Source organism: Danio aesculapii, chromosome 22 (assembly GCF_903798145.1).
Source record: "Danio aesculapii chromosome 22, fDanAes4.1, whole genome shotgun sequence".
NCBI lineage: Eukaryota > Metazoa > Chordata > Actinopteri > Cypriniformes > Danionidae > Danio > Danio aesculapii.
This window is the reverse complement of record NC_079456.1, coordinates 5,969,440-5,985,850: the sequence shown is the minus strand read 5'-3', so window position 1 is coordinate 5,985,850 and position 16,411 is coordinate 5,969,440. Positions and strand designations below refer to the sequence as shown.

General features: G+C 38.1%; 1 long non-coding RNA gene across 1 annotated transcript; it reads left to right on the top strand.

Moving 5' to 3' along the window:
* The first annotated feature begins 2,480 nt into the window (after positions 1-2,480).
* Positions 2,481-4,291, top strand: LOC130216342 (uncharacterized). The gene is made up of 3 exons (XR_008835791.1): positions 2,481-2,809; positions 3,052-3,103; positions 3,370-4,291. It is a non-coding gene; the product is annotated as an uncharacterized LOC130216342 (long non-coding RNA).
* Positions 4,292-16,411: the final 12,120 nt, after the last annotated feature.

Genomic DNA, 16,411 nt, shown 5'->3' with positions numbered 1-16,411 from the left:
AACTTTCCAGAAGGTCTGTTTATGGCATGCTTGTAAAGTAAAAATGCAGCAGTCTAGCCTATCAAAGTCAGTTTCATGCCGTGGTTTGAACTTGTCTGGCCGCCTAATTCAATCCTTCCAACCGCATCCCATTCATGATGGACCGAGTTTGAAAGGATGCATAAAATTTCCTTCCACAGCTTCCAAACTTTCCAAATGGGTTGCAGCTCACTCTCATTCGCATTTAAATATTTATCAGTGTCTTGGCGTTGCATCTTGTTCAAAACAATTCAACACAAAAACTATTCAATAACACTGCTAAGTATTAGCATGAATGTCTGACAAAGGGGAAAAGCTAATTGTTTTGATCTTGAGTATTTTTAAATTAGATTAAACTCAATTTAAAATAGAGATCACTTTTAAAATCAATTTGAAATGCAATTTTCTACACTCAAAATGAAAACCTTACAAACTTTAGATAGATAGATAGATAGATAGATAGATAGATAGATAGATAGATAGATAGATAGATAGATAGATAGATAGATAGATAGATAGATAGATAGATAGATAGAATACATTACAACATGCAGACTGTCAACAACTTTACTGCAAAAAAAGTCATTCACCGTGCAATATACAGACAAAATATCACTTACCACATCAAATTACGCAGTGTGGCAGTAAAGTTCACACGAGGATGTTGGGAAGTGAAGCGAACCTCTCCAGATCATGTCATTTCACAACGAAGTCGGACGTCCATTTGCCAATCCTACTATGGAGAAGGTGTTTCTCTTAGTATTCATGATCCATATATTAGCCATTCGACGAATACCAAGCGACGTCCGAAAAACGCGATTAATATTTAAAAGTACAAGACATTTCTATAGGAAAGTGAGCGAACGACGTCAGAATAGTTTAAGTAATGTTTCTTAAATACTCCTTTGCTATAGGAAGGCGGTCGTCTAATTAATATTCATGAGAATAACCGTTGCTGAAGAGGACTACCGATTCGCGCGCAGCCGAGCTGAGGTAAGGATCTGTCCAATTAACAGCTAAAACTCGCTGTAAAACCTGATGAATTAGTTCCCAGACCACACGAATGCTGTCAATCCATCATCGGAGAGAGGAAAAAAGCTGGATGGAGACCGAGACTTGTCTAATTATTGTCCCACAGGATCCTCACAGTCCATTTATGAATCACCTCAGCGCATTTTTCTCCAGCTCCGGAGATTTCTTCGCTATGGCAATAACATTAGCCTTTAGCCGGACGAGAAAAGCTTTTAGTGCTTTAATGCTATCTCTCACTCTTTCACTCTCTCTCTCTCTCTCTCTCTCTCTCTCTCTCTCTCTCTCTCTCTCTCTCTCTCTCTCTCTCTCTCTCTCTCTCTCTCTCTCTCTCTCTCTCTCTCTCTCTCTCTCTCTCTCTCTCTCTCTCTCTCTCTCTCTCTCTCTCTGTCTCTCACCTCCTTGCCCCCCTTTTTTTAACCTTCTGACTATTTTATTCCTTAAAGGAAAAGTTCACTTAAAATGAAAATTCTGTCATCAATTATTCATTTATATGTTGTTCTATGTTGTGTATTTTTTATGTGTAACATGGATAAGAAAACCTACACAGCGTAAGTCTATTTTAAAGGTGTCTAAAAACTTTTTTGTGACCCATGGACAACAAAACTAGTGTTATGTTGCATGGGCACATTTTGGCAATTGCCAAAAATACATAAACCATTACAATTTGACATAAACCATTAAAATATTGAGTAAAGATCACATTCAATTGAAGATAATTTGTACATTTTCTACTGTAAGTATATCAAAACTATTTTTTATTAGTACTACTAATTAGTATATACTCATTTTTGATTAGTAATATGCATTGCTAAGAGTTTAATTTGAACAATTTTAACATGATTTTCTCTTTGTTTCCTCAGATTCCAGATTTTCAAATAGTTTTATCTCAACCAAATATTGTCCTAACAAACCATACATCATTAAAAAGCATATTTATTCCTCTTCCAGGTGATGTACATTTATTCGTTTTCTTTCTGGCTCAGTCCCCTTAATAATCTGGGGTCACCACGGTGGAATGAACCGTCAACTTATCCAGCACACGTTTTACGCTGCGGATGCCCTTCCAGCTGCAACCCATCACTGGGAAACATCCATACACACTCATTCGCACACATACACTATGGACAATTTAGCTTACCCAATTCACCTATAGCTAGGCCCACACGAAATTTGTGTGTGCAGAAATCCGCTGATTTTTAGTCCATCATTGAGTCTATGTATTTACTTACATGTGTGTAAATTTATATTAATTCAGTTTTTAAATTCATTTCACTAATATAATTGTGATATAATTATAATATTAAAATTTTCTTATAATTTATTTTCAATACAGTTTATAAAGTAATTGTTCCGTCTTTTAGTAGATACATTAAACGAGAGACTTGCTTTGTTTATCAAATAAGTTGATCTAATTGGTTTTGCATTGTAAACATTAAATTAAAAAGTTTAAATGTATTATTTTTTATTTCACATATTAAAGTTTTAGTTATGATACTCCTAAAATCATCCGCATAAATCTGCAGATTTTTTACAAAACTCTCAGCTGAAACAGCATAAAATGTCCGCAGATTCTGTATGGCCCTACCTATAGCATGTCTTTGGACCTGTGGGGGAAACCGGAGCACCCAGAGGAAGCCCATGCGATTACGGGGAGATCATGCAAACTCCACACAGAAATGCCAACTGACCCAGCCGAGGCTCGAACCAGTAACCTGTGAGGCAAGAAGTTACCCACTGCGCCACCGTGACGCCCGGTGATGTACATATCCCCTTTTTTTTCATCTTTTTAAACACTTACGACTGGTGTTGTGGTCCAGAAATGATAATAGAGCTGCATAAGGATGATTAAATAACGTAATTTATTTATTTTAAGGCTACACTATCCCACAATAGTTTACTGTTTATCCTGGAAACTAATCAGAATGTGCAAACATTTTGAGGTTTTCAGTAAAAAAATATTGGCATTATTACATTAAATTTTAATGCTCAAATGTGTTTCAGGGGAAGACCGACCAAGAGAGTTTCCTTTTGCAGATTTTCAACACCAGATAAGGTATTCGAAGAAGAGCTTACAAATACATATCTGAAGTTAGTAATATATTAAAATTTAAACAGTCCCATCATTCCTGCTGCAGTAAATCCTAGGTATGTTGAAAAGAAATACCTTGGAGTGAAGTTAAGTTGGTTTGTTGCCATTTCAGCATTCATCATGATAACTATAACCACAGGATTTAGTCTACCAGTAACCGTCAGAACATACAAATACAAATTTGTAGTATCCAAACCTGAGATAACCCATTTTTCCAACATTTCTTTTAGGTCTTGTGTGAAAGCAACTTTCAGAGACATGAAGTGAAGGAAATTTACTCCCCTTGGTTTGTTTGTTTTGCCGGCCTGTGTGCCAGCGTAGTGAAGAAGAAGTGTGGCTTGTTTTGGTCCGAGTGGGCAGTGGTTGTTCGAATGCCATGCCAGACCGTTGCTCTGCTCGGAAGAAACGCCCACACACATACTCACACACACACACATGCTAACACAAACACACATCGGAGGCCTTGGTGGTATGTGGCAGATGCCCAGAGCTTCAGCCCACTCCTGTGTGCCAAGAAGAATCCCTCTGTTCATGAAGCTGACCGTCACAACAGACTAAACAAGGAAAAAAAAAGTCTTTCTCTTGTGTAAAAGTATGACAGACTTTCCCATGGCACAGACTGTGAGGAATTCTGAATGATGTAAGTTGCTTGCAAGATCTGACCTGGTGGTAACTCTTGAAATGAGTTGGAACATACAATGAAATTCATTGCACATTACTTAACATTTCTATAGGACTACATGAGTTTGTAAGGCTCCACCATGTGGCGAAAAGACAGAATTGTTGCCAAATATAATAAACCTATTCCCAGAAATCTGTCTACAGAACCACAACAGCTGTATGCATTGGCTGTAAAGGTTAGATTTAAAAAAATATTTTTTTAAATGTTAAAAAACTATATACTCGCCCAGCTTAATAAGACCAAAGCTGTGATGCTGAGGATTGTGGACACATCCCTTTAACTGCCCCACCAAGAAAAACATTTTTGGTTTGCATTTCTTAACTCCTAATGTCGCTAGTTAACACACTAATTGCATTTTTTTTTTCAACACATCCTATAATTTCTAAAATATCAACCTCTACCAGATGGTTGACATGTCGGTTTATGTTAAAAGTACTGGAATTAATACATCTACTATGAAAAATATAAAGTGCAAGACCAATTTATTAAAAAATATTCAAAATAAAACATTTCTGAATACTAAATCATCTTTAATTTTTGAAGTATGGCATAAAATATTTCAGATTCTCATTCAACATGTTTTCTTTTCTTTTACAATAAAACCAAAATCAAGTGTAGTTGTGCAACAGGATGTTTGTTTGATATTTTTGTAAACCAACAAAGCTATCTGTGTAAACCATTATTTAAAACAGACATTGTTTAAATGACTTTTACAATTATTTAAAATACTGGGCGATACAGTGGCGCAGTAGGTAGTGCTGTTGGCTCACAGCAAGAAGGTTGCTGGGTTTTTTTTCTAACTGGGTTAGTTGGCGTTTCTGTGTGGAGTTTGCATGTTCTCCCTGCGTTTGCGTGGGTTTCCACTGGTTGCTCTGGTTTCCCCCACAGTCCAAAGACGTGTGGTACAGATACTTGGGTAGGCTAAATTGTCTGTAGTGTATGGATGTTTCCCAGAGATGGGTTGCGGGTGGAAGGGCATCTGCTGTGTAAAACATGTGCTGGATAAGTTGGCAGTTCATTCCGCTCTGGTGACCCCGGATTAAAAAAGAGACTAAGCTGAAAAGAAAATGAATGAACAGTCATAATATGGTCAACCATTTGGTAGAGCAGGCAGTTAAAGAGATATTCAAGATTTTCAAGTACACTTATATTCACACCCTCAACAAAGAATACCATAGTCCTTCATAGTAAATAGTGTAGTGTTTTTGAATACTAAGCTATACTATAATGAAATGTATTGTACTGAATACATTGTTGTATTTACAACACTAGTACAACATACTGTCATATTAACTACAGTGAACGAATAAACTACAGTATTGAATAATTTGTATTGCTATACTTGTGTTATAGTAGAAACAATAGAATTACCACAATAGATTTTTGCTTGTACTGTACTATAGTATATTTTCACATGGGCAGGGATCCTCCAGTTTTGTGCACTATGCTTTAAACTAAAGGCACAAAGCCTTAACAAAAATGTAATTTTTAATGATCTGCTCATAAAATCATGTGCCGTGAATCTAGGAATTTTCGTGCAAGGCAAAAAAGTGTAACATATTTTTGTCCTTTTTTTAAAATCTCTTTTTACACTCAATTTATTTCAAAGAGGTTTTGAGGCATTAATAATCTTTCCACATTAAAAATAAAAGGCTCTTTACTGGCATTCTTTAAAGAACCTTTAACAAACCTTTCCATTGGAAAAGGAGTGGGAAAATGTTATTTAGCCCAGGGATTTTCAAACTGGAACCAAAAGACATCTAATGGGCCGCCGAAGAGTGCTAGAGAGGCTGTAGGGGACAAGCATAAAAAGTCCAATTAATTAAAAAAATGGATCAACAAAAACAATTATTGCAATATTTAATTAAAAAAGATAGTTAATACACAAATATGAAAAATTAGATTAAAAACATCCCTAAATTTATTTTGAATAAACATTCATTTTGCTTCCGCTTAGTACCTGATTATTAGAGTTTACCACAGTGGAATAAACCGCCAACTATTCCAGCATATGTTTCTTGTAGTGGATGCCCTTCCAGCCGCAACCCAGTACTGGGAAACACCCATGCACACTCATACACTACGGACAATTAAATTCATTCAATTCACCTATAGCACATGTGTTTGGACTGTGGGGGAAACCGGAGCACCTGGAGGAAACACACACGAACACGGGCAGAACATGTAAACTCCACATAGAAATGCCAATTTGTCCAGCCAGGAGTTGAACCAGCAACCTTCCTGCTGTGTGGCGACAGTGCTAACCACTGAGTCACCATGCCAACCCTTAGAATAAACAATAAAAAAATTAATGATTTATAATAAATGTGTACACAAATACAGTAATATAGTAAGATTTAAAATATAATATTATTTAATAAAATATTATTTTAGACCCTTTGTTATTTATAATTCACAAGAAACTATTTTAGGGTGGGGGTTCCCCATATATGAGGATTATATCCACAGCATATAAAAGATTGAAAACCTCTGAATTAGATTATTAAAAAGTTCTTCACACTATGAAAAATATTCTTTGAGCATCTTTTGTGAACCAGAAATAGTACTTCAGTGGCACTGCTGCAAAAAATATGTATATAATTTCCTTCGTCATACCTTCATATCTTCTAATCATATATTATAATTTATACATATGCGGTGATTTATCTGAGAGCCTGATACAGAATGGTCACATCTGTGGCAACGTGCATCCTATTGAGAAGATGAGCATAAAATCCTAAAAGACCAGACCACAGATGGGCCTCCACATCTGCCAGCCACTCCTGCGCTCACATCAAAGTCCCATCCCGGACCGAGAGGACAGGTGGCATGCTAATCCATTCAGTGAGGCAGGGCTATATTCGAAATCGCCCCCTACACTTAAATAGTGCACTATTTGAGGGAGCAGCCATTTGTAGTGTCTTAAACCATAGTGGACATTCTGAAGTGCACCCAATCAATCCCACAATGCACCACAAAAATGAGTGCACAGCCAATGTACACAAAATGGCAAGAAAATACCCATAATGCACTGTGAGAGACTGTATGAATATTTGTGAGTATAAAACTGAGCATTTGTAATTCGTTTTGTCTCACCCCTGTTCGTAACATACTTTGCTGAACGTTCATAGATAGGATTTCTTTTTGATGCATGCAAGATGATCTGGGATTATATTCGAATGGTGTGTACTTCAAGCCTCCTCCGCCTCTAGGAACAAGTTGACGTGGCCAATTCATCATCTCTCCCTCGACGCTCCATCATTCACACAGGCAATCCATCATGAGCAGACGCTGAGAGACACGGCAGAAGAGAAGAGAGCAACGTTAATGCCGTCTGCAGCCACCGCTTAGGGGAGGCTCCCTAGAGACGTTTCCACTTCAACTCAGTGTTGCAGCTTTAATGCAGATGTAGATGATATCTCAATTACCAGAGACCCTAAAACAATATTACTCCAGAAAATGGCAACCCAGGCTCATTCTGAAAACGTAGTCCCGTGGACATTTCTGGAGACCGTAAAATACGTCCAGGGAGGTACATATTTGTGCAGTTTTTGTTTTCGCAACTCCGCAAGAGGCCGCTGTACTCGCTTTTTCGCATCTCGAACATCTCTCACGAGCCCCATTCGTGCCCGCGCCATTCTTGCGTAAACCCACAAGAGGCTGCTGTCGAACAATCATCTGTCCGTCTGGCTGAATGATTGACTGGGCGACCGGCCAATCGGCCGACCCACCCTCCTCTTCCTTTCCTAAACCCAAGCAGTTTTACCGATTGACCGGCCCGCCCACTTACTTCCCTAAACCCAACCAACAATTTACAAAAAAAAAAAATCCGTTCATAAAAAGAAAAGCTCTAGTCTGAATTTTACCCCGTTTTCGGATTTACCACATTTTCACCCTGTTATGAACTTTTTATTTTTTGGATTCTGTTTTTGTCTTACCTGATTTCTGGAACTGCCCTTCCCCAGACTCGAACCCAGTCGTTGTCATCGTGGTCAGCTCCTCTCTGCGTCTTAAGTCCACTGACATACACGACGAGCTATCCGGACAAACTGGTTGCGGTGGGATAGCCTTCCACACGCAGGTAATTGGTCAGCCGGCAAGCGCGAAAGGGAACGGCGTGACACCGCCCCATAGCGTTCGCTTAAAAAACGAAATTCAGCCATACATACCTCTGACTACATAATATGCGGTCTCCGGATACGTCCATGGGACTATGTTTTCAGAATGAGCCTGGGTTGGAAAATGTAATAAGTACTCGCTTTTGATTCCACTTGAGTCAAAGTACAAAACAAGTCAATTTTTTTTTACTCATAATGATAGTTCAGGGCAGCACGGTGGCACAGTGGGTAGCACAATTGCCTTACAGCAAGAAAGTCGCTGGTTCGAGCCCCGACGATCCCCAGAAACATCTGACCAGATCATCTTAATCAGAGTGAGCCATTAAATCATTCTGGGGAGACTTACTCTGACCAGATCATTTGAATCAAAGTGAGTCATTAAATCATTCAGGGGAGACTCCCTCTGACCAGATCATTTGAATCAGAGTGAGTCATTGAATCATTCAGGGGAGACTCACTCTGGCAAGATCATCTGAATCAGAGTGAGTCATTAAATTACTCAGGTGTGACTCACTCTGACCAGATCATCTGAATCAGAGTGAGTCATTGAATCATTCCGGGAGACTCACTCTGACCAGATCATCTGAATCAGAGTGAGTCATCGAATTATTCAGAGAAGACTCACTCTGACCAGATCCTTTGAACCAGAGTGAGTCACTGAATCATTCAGAGGAGACTCACTCTGACCAGATCATCTGAATCAGAGTGAGTCATTGAATCATTCAGCGGAGACTCACTCTGACCAGATCATTTGAATAAGAGTGAGTCTTTGAATCATTCAGTGGAGACTCACTCTGACCAGAGAATTTGAATTAGGGAGTTGTTGACTTGAGAATAGATGTGATCATATCATTACGGTTCACTTTTCTTTGTTCAGTCCAGTTGGTGAATCATTTCACAGGTTACCAAACAAGATTCACCTTGTTTATGAATCAAACAGAGCTAAAGCATCCCTCTTGATAAATTTATGAAATGCGAGTTAAAGCACAATGTACAGAAAATGTTGCACAGAATTCAGATTCAAAGCAAAATAGTTTATACTTCACCGCTCTAACAGCCTGACCTTTACGAGACCTTTAAACTAAATCTAGACTTGTCTAATTTGGCCATAAGAGCGCCATGTGTTGTGTTTGTAAACAGAAGCAGCAATCTGGGCTCTTTTTCATCACTCGTGGTTTCTTCATTTCCTGCTCAGAGCTTTCCAGATTTGTGTCTGGATCACTGACAGCATATCAGCAACTTACAAACACTTCCTGATGTCAGCAAATCTTCAGGTAGTCCAGAACCACTAATTAGGATCTGATGGAGCGATTTAAATATGGTATTTACTTCTTCATTGTCCTGAAGATAAAAACAATTCTGTCTGAATATTATATCTTGAATATTTGTTTGAATCTGGTGAAATGAAATCATCAAAGTTTTCCTTGAGAAGAAGAATAATATCTTTTTCTCATAATTTATGTCGGAATCGCAACGAAATGCAACAAGAACTAAAAAGTATTCTAGTCCTACTTTTTGAAAAATGAAAAGAAACACATCAAAATATTTGTTTTATTCTATGATCACCCTAAAAAGTCACGCATGCAAAATGTCTTTATTTTACATCATTAAGTCATTTACTATGGGTCTTTTATGCAATCCAGGCTCATTCTGAAAACGTACCTCCACCGACGTTTCCGGAGACCGCGAAATACGTCCCAGTGGCACGTTTTTCTGCAGTTTTTGTTTTCGCGAATCCGCCAGAGGTCGCCGTGTACGCTTTTCGAGATCTCCAATTTCCCTTGCGAGTGCCAATCGCGCCTGCTGTTCTCGCGTAAACCCACCAGAGGCCGCTGATGACTCACTTTTGGACAGACTTTCTGACTGACTGAGCGAACAATCGGCTGGGATACGTTTTCACAATGAGCCTGTGTTGCTTTTATGAGTCTTTTAAAGGTGTTGCATGTATGACTGATACCTAGTGGTTGAACATGGTATTGTAGTCCTAATTCAAAACACATGAAAGTTTTTGTTTACCCGACCCCTTTTCCTCAGATTGACACACACGCAGGTTGCCAGATTGACGACATAAACAGGAATGAGCATACCTGACAATCAAGCCTTACAATGTAAGCTGATCAGCTAATGTTTATGTTTGTAGTGTTTGTATTGATTGTAAAACTGAATCTGTGTCATATTTTGGAAGCTACTACGGTCCTCTGAAGGTCAAATTTTTGGTCGTGTCCACATACATTGAGGGATTCTTCATCACTGAAATTAAATATGCTGTTTTCCACCAAGGCAACCTGCGATGCTGAAATATAATTGGGTAAATCGGCATTAGGCAGAGTCAAACACACTAAAAAAGTTCTGAAACAGAATCACATTTTCAAAGCAGATTAATTGACTTTACCCTTGTTTTTTTTAGATAAACAATAATGTTCACTTAGCAAGTTTCTTAAAAATCTGCAAACATATTATGGCATTTTTATAATCAAACTCTTACATACAACACCTTTAAAAACCCAGGTCATTTGCATACCTGACAACACTCCCGTTTTTCTCGGGGGTCTCCCGTATTTCCAACCCAGGCTCATTCTGAAAACGTACCTCTATATACATTTCTGGAGATCACCAAATACGTCCCAGGAGCTACGTTTTTTTTTGCAGTTTTTGTTTTCGCAAATTCACCAGAAGCAGCTGTGTACATTTTTTGAGATCTCAAATTTTTAGAACACTTAAAAATATCATATGACCAGCTCTTTAAAAACACACTCAAAGCAATTGTTTCTATCCTTCAATATTGAATATTGACTAAATAAAACTTCCTTAAAAGTTGGCCAGAATGAATAAACACAATCTTTGAGGATTCGCAAAAACATAAATAAATTGAAGATGATCAAAAACCCAACACGAGTGCAGCTCTGAGAGTCACAATGACAGGCCAAACAGTAATTTTATCAAAATACTGTGACGTTTTGCAGAAGTCGACTGATTTATCATTGATTTTCTTCAGTAAAAGGGATGTGAAACAAAAGTCTTACTCATTGTTTATGATATTGCATTCCTTTTGATACCACACAAGATAAATGTGTGCTGCAGAGCAGGCAATTTAAATCAGAACACTTTTGATGCATCATAATACATCTGTGTCATGGGCATACAGTTTCTGTCATAGAGCGTCTTCTGTTTCTGCTCGAAAGGTCATACACTGATTTAATGTCAGGCCTGAAGCGCTCTTATATTAAAATGGCAGACGACAGACATCGTGTCCTGCTCTTTGCTCTTTTGTTGTAAATGGCTTCTTTCAATTACACAGTGGGAGTTTAATTGCAGCATATTGAAGATGGTAATATTACAGTAACTGCTGAGCCTACGCAAATTACTAGGACTTGTTGTAATAGTTTAAAAGATTGACCAGTGCTGGTCATCAAAGACATGTTCTAATAACATTTCACAACAAGTTTTGATAATGAAATGTGTGAAAAGTTGAGGTTTTTGTGAAGGAAACATACCATTTTATCTTTTTTTCTCCACACATTCAACTTTTTTCGAGAGCTTTTTTTGATCATGCTACTCACCGTGCCACCCTGATGCCCCAAACAGAAACATAAAAATTAGATAAAAGACCCTCTCTTTGCTTTGGGCCCCCAAAAATAGTAAAACTAGCCACTTTCAGAAACTAGTGATCCTGTACCTACTGATATTTCAAAAAATAAAACGCTTTTAATCTCATGTTAACATTAAAAACACGACAAACATTGACATGTTCAAAACTTTGAGAGAAACTTTGAAGAATGTAGGGAACAACACAATTGCCAAAAACAAAACAATGCCACTTCTGTCACGCACACAAGCTGCAAACTCATCCATTATCTTTCCAAACAGCTTTGGTCGACCACAATATTGCAGCATTACAATCAGACATCATGTTGATCAGGAAACAGTCATGAACTATTTCACCACGTTAATCTATAATATCATTTTCTAGATTTGCACGCACATCTGACACAGTTCTGCAATTTGCAAGCGAATCACTATTTATCTATATTAGTAAACAAGATGATTGTCTATATTTGCATTTTCAGGCACTTCTGACACAAAGCACCGCTTCACGATCTTGTCCCAGACACGACATTAACATTAAATCCTTACATCAATAAGCAGACAGTTTGTAAGCTGTCAAATGGAGGAACTGTAATGCGTTCAAGCCAACCTTATGGACCACAGCGTTGCCAAGTCTACAGTTTTCCCACAGAAATGGGCTACATTTAACCACTGTAAAAACATTGTAGATGCCTTAATTTTTCACTTTTTTTAGTCATCTCAACTTACATCAATTATTTGCATTATTTGCAAATCATTTGTATTTAAGAGTAGTTGGGGGTTTGTAAGATCATTCAGCACGAGTTACCAAATGATTAAATTAAAATCAACATTTATAAATCTTATTATTCAGGCAAATACTGATGGTTCCTTTTAATGTTAATAAATGCTTTATTAACCCAGCTTCATCCAGTTTTGTGCAACTCAGGCTCATTCTGAAAACGTACCTCTACAGACGTTTCTGGAGACCGCAAAATACAACCCAGGCTCATTCCGAAAACGTAGTCCCGAGAACGTTTCTGGAGACCGGGAATTATGTAGCGGTAGTTACGTATGGCTGCATTTAGTTTTTTAAGTGAACGCTGAGGGGCGGTATGACGCTGTTCCTTTTAGCGCTCGCCGGCTGACCGCTTACCTTCGTGTGGAGGGCTTTCCCACCGCAACCAGTTTGTCCGGTTAGCTCATCCTGTGCGTCGGCGGTCTTGAGATGCAGAGAGGAGCTGGCCATGACGACGACAACCAGGTTTGAGTCCGGGGGAAGAGCGGTTAAAGAAATCAGGTAAGACTTAAACAGAATCCAAGAAATAAAGCGAAGAGGTTCATAACAGGGTGAGAATGTGGTACAATCCGAAAACGTGGTAAAAAAAAAAAAAAAACGGACGAGAGCTTTTCTTTCCCGGACGGCTTTTGTAAATCGTTGGTTGGGTTTAGGGCGGGCGGGTCAATCGGTAAAATTGGTTAGGTTCGGGGAAGGAGGAGGGTGGATTGGCCGGTCACCCAGTCAATCATTCAGCCAGTCAGACAGACAGACAGACGTTCGTTCGACAGCGGCCTCTGGTGGGTTCACGCGAGAACAGCACGGGCGCGAACAGCACTCGTGGGAGACGTCCGAGAAGCCAAAAAGGTGCACACAGCGGCCTCTCGCGGAGTCGCAAAAACCAAAAACTGCAAAAAAACATACCTCCCGGGACGTATTTCGCTGTCTCTAGAAACGTCCTCGGGACTACATTTTCAGAATGAGCCTGGGTTGGCAAAATACGTCCCGGTGGAATGTTTTTCTTAAGTTTTTTTTTTTTGCAAATCCACGAGAGGCCGATGTGTACGCTTTTTGAGATCTCAAATTTCTCTTGCGAGTGCCTGCTATTTTCGCGTAAACCCACCATAGGCCGATTTCGACTGACATTTTGTCTGACCGAATGACTAACTGACTGAGCGATCGACTGACCCACCCTCCGCCTTCCCTAAACCCAACCAATTTTATCGACTGACCCGCCCACCCACTGCCCTGAACCCAACCAACACATTTCAAAATTCAATGCAGAAAAAGAAAAGCCCTCGTCTGATTTTTACCACGTTTTCAGATTTTACCACATTCTCACTCTGCTATTTATGACCTGAACCCCGTCGTCGTGGTCAGCTCCTCTCTGTGTCTCAAGTCCGCCGACGTACATGGCGAGCTAACGAGACAAACTGGTTACAGCCGGAAAGCCGTCCATACGGAGGTAAGCGGTCAGCTGCTAAGCACGAAAAGGAATGGCATCATACCGCCCAGTAGCGTTCGTTTACAAAACGAAATGCAGCCATACATAATTCTGACTACATAATTCGTGATCTGCAGAAACGTCTGTAGGGCTCGTTTTCAAAATGAGCCTGGGCTGGTTTTGTGTCCTAATCTAAAGTGAGGACTATTTATGATTTATAAATCACTTATAAATGACAATTAAAAGCTCAGTATCATATGAACAATAATTCTTTGCAATCTTACCTAAAAGTAAAATTATTGTAAAATTTAAACATTGCAGAATAACAGGAGAGTATAAATATAATGTATTTATCCAAAATATAATATAAAATTGGATAAAACAACAACAATATAACAATTTAACAATATATTATGATACAGCATTTCAAAGTTATTTAGCGATGTTTAAACAGCAGTCATTTTATTTTAGTTAAGATTGCAAAGATAAATTTTTCGATTAGAAGATAAACAAATGAATATAAGTAAATAAAGTCGTTTATTTTCTTTTTTCCTGTTTAGAATATAACTGAGCCTTTAATTGTCATTTACAAGAGATTTATAAAGCATAATCAGTGCTCACTTTAGATTAGGTCACAAAACTGGATGAAATTGAGTTAATAAAGCATTATGTTCTTGTTATGATCAGGTTATGTTCTGCTTATGTTTAAGTTATGTTTTAGTTATGATCAGGTTATGTTCTGGTTATGTTTAGGTTATGTTTTAGTTATGATCAGGTTATGTTCTGCTTAGGTTCAGCTTATGTTCTGGTTATGTTTAGGTTATGTTTTAGTTATGATCAGGTTATGTTCTGCTTAGGTTCAGCTTATGTTCTGGTTATGTTTAGGTTATGTTTTAGTTATGATCAGGTTATGTTCTGCTTATGTTCAGCTTATGTTCTGGTTATGTTTAGGTTATGTTTTAGTTATGATCAGGTTATGTTCTGCTTATGTTCAGCTTATGTTCTGGTTATGTTTAGGTTATGTTTTAGTTATGACCAGGTTATGTTCTGCTTATGTTCAGCTTATGTTCTGGTTATGTTTAGGTTATGTTTTTGTTATGATCAGGTTATGTTCTGCTTATGTTCAGCTTATGTTCTGGTTATGTTTAGGTTATGTTTTAGTTATGATCAGGTTATGTTCTGCTTATGTTCAGCTTATGTTCTGGTTATGTTTAGGTTATGTTCATAACTTTTTTAGTCATCCTAACATATATCAATCAAACTGACTAAAAATACATAGTTAATCTTTGCATAACTTAAAAAATTCAGTTGATTAACCTGATTAACTTAAGTTGAAGTAACATAAAAACATTTGTAGTCATCAATTTTTATAGTGTGGGTTGTTTTTTTATTCCGTTTCTAAAAGTTTTGATGTTTTGCATCAGTTATATTTATATGGTTAACTTGCACTGGAATATTTAAACCGAATTTCTATTCTACCAAAGATACAACTGCTAGAACGTTGAAACAGAATAAGCAAACACACTTTATTTTTTTAATTTTAGGTGTACTAGAGGAGATACTGGCTGTTTTCATTTTCATGTATGATCTATATTTCGAATATATGTGTAGTTTGAGTTTAGTAATAATTGGGTTAGTTTTGTTTCTTGATAAGACCTGGCAACCCTGCTGTAACTGCTGAAATCGATCTGCCCTGCTAATGGATGACACACATCTCCGGGTTTAAGGAAGCAGAAAGACTATTCGGGATGTTGGACATGCTCTGCTCTTAAGGGTCAGTGGGCATACTAAAGTCATTGTGAGACAAAAGTGGCATTTTCATCCAGACCCCAACTCTAAATATCAGATAAAGGGTGCTGTCTTTTTTTGCCTGCATGGCTTTCAGAGTGCATCTGAAACTGGATACAAAGAGATGAGTCTCTCCTGAACGCTTTAATGCAACCTAATGGAAATGCTGGCTACTGCAGGAGGTCCATTAGCTGCTTTTCCAGACCGTCAGAACATAAGCCAAACTGTCTGATTCTCTGTTGATGTTACATCTGTTTGTATTTACACTCACAAATTTATTACACCGAACAACTGCACATCTATAGGTAACCTGAGGGCTGTACCACAAAGCCGGCTAAGCTGGTTTGCCAGTTAGGCATCAGTTTAGTTTGCACCAATACAGGGTTTTAGGTACCATTTAATCACTCATTGGTGCTATGGTCTCTTATGCTGCATCTAACCTGCCCTAGGGTGGAATATGTTCAGGTTAGGCTCTGGTTAAGCCCAGGTTATGTTCTGGTTATCTTGAGGTTATGTCCTGATTTTTTTTTTTTTTGTTATGTCTTGGTTATGTTTTGATTTGGTCCCGATTATGTCCAGGTCATATTCTGATTATGTACAGATTTTATTCAGGTTATGTTCTGGATATGTTCAGGTTATGTTCTGGTTGTTTTCAGATTACGTTCTGATTATGTTCTAGGTATATCTAGGTTATATTTTAGTTATGCTTAAATTATATACCAGTTATATTCTATGTATGTCCAAGTTATGTTTTAGTTTAGATTTGGTTTTATTCAGGTTATGTTCCGCTTATTTTCTGGTTATGTTCTAGTTATGTCCCTGGTTCTGTTTTAGTTATGTTCAGATCATGTTCTGGTTATGCTCTAGGTATGTTCAGGTTATGTTCATCTTATGTTAT